The sequence below is a fragment of the Cucurbita moschata genome, unplaced genomic scaffold, assembly GCF_002738365.1.
Source record: "Cucurbita moschata cultivar Rifu unplaced genomic scaffold, Cmos_1.0 Cmo_Scf00059, whole genome shotgun sequence".
Taxonomy (NCBI): domain Eukaryota; kingdom Viridiplantae; phylum Streptophyta; class Magnoliopsida; order Cucurbitales; family Cucurbitaceae; genus Cucurbita; species Cucurbita moschata.
The window spans coordinates 553,006-554,225 of NW_019268575.1; the positions used below are offsets into that span (position 1 = coordinate 553,006).

The 1,220-nt window shown below is 49.6% G+C and overlaps 1 non-coding gene across 1 annotated transcript; it reads left to right on the forward strand.

Moving 5' to 3' along the window:
* The first annotated feature begins 593 nt into the window (after nt 1–593).
* On the forward strand, nt 594–732 carry LOC111436733. Its single transcript, XR_002709321.1, has one exon. It is a non-coding gene; the product is annotated as a small nucleolar RNA Z247 (small nucleolar RNA).
* The last annotated feature ends 488 nt before the right edge of the window (nt 733–1,220 follow it).

The window sequence follows — 1,220 nt, forward strand, 5'->3', positions numbered from 1 at the left end:
CATCTATAAATACATGAGGTCGTGACCCATATAGGTTATCGTGCCATTCAATCTAACATGGTATCAGAGCCAAGGTTTATTTTTTAAATGTCTACCATGTCTTCTTCCTCCTCTCCATCCACCATCTCCAACACCGTCTCAACTACCATGGCGACTTTTGGCCCAATCCCTCTACACCATGCTGTCACAATTCGTCTAACTAAAAACAACTTCATCATATGGCGTGCCCAGCTCCTCCCCTACCTACGGAGTACGGCACCAATGCCGCACCTGCCAAGCTGGTCCCTTCCTCAACTGCTGCTGGTGCTGAGCTGGTCTCTAATCCGGCCTATAATCAATGGTATGATCAGGATCAACAGGTCCTTAGCGGCCTTCTCTCCTCCATGTATGAGGAGATTCTTCATGATGTGGTTGCCCCTACTACGTCCAAGGAGGCGTGGGATACCCTGCAGCAGATGTTTTCATCGTCAACTCGTGCTCGCACTACTCAGATTCGTGTTGAGCTCGCCACGTCCAAGAAACGAGATCAATCTACTGCAAATTATTTTCGCAAGATCAAAGGGCTAGCCACCGAGCTGGCCGCCGCCGGCTCTGCCTTGCAGGATGATGATGTGATCGCGTATCTTCTCGCTGGTCTTGGCCCTGACTATGATCCTTTCGTCACCTCAATGACTACCAAGAGTGAAGCCCTCACGCTTGATGATTGTTTGCACATCTAATGACGTGTGAAGCTCGCCAACTACAACACCAGGCTGAACTTCAGTTAAATTTGGGATCTTCGGCCAATTATACTGGTCGTGCTGAACTTTAGTTAAATCTTGGATCTTCTACCAATTATGCTAGTCGTGGTGGTCAGCAGAAGAATCGTGGGCGTAGGGATCGTGGTCGTGGTCGTTCTCAAGGTTATGCACCCTCTCGTCCTGCTAGTGATCGCCGTGGCCCTTCTGCCTATCCTTCCTGCAAGATCTGCGGTAAAGTGGGGCAACTATTATCCGCTGCGCGCATAGGATGGATGAGTCCTATCAAGATGAACCTTCTTCTGCTCCTCCTACGGCACTGGCAGCTACTTCCTCTTACAAGATTGACCTAAATTGGTACAGCGACACAAGCGCTACAGACCATATCACCAGTGACCTGGATCGTCTCGCTGTGCGTGAACGTTATCATGGAGGTGAACAAGTTCAAGTCGGCAATGGAGCAGGTTTGCGTGTTTTGCATAC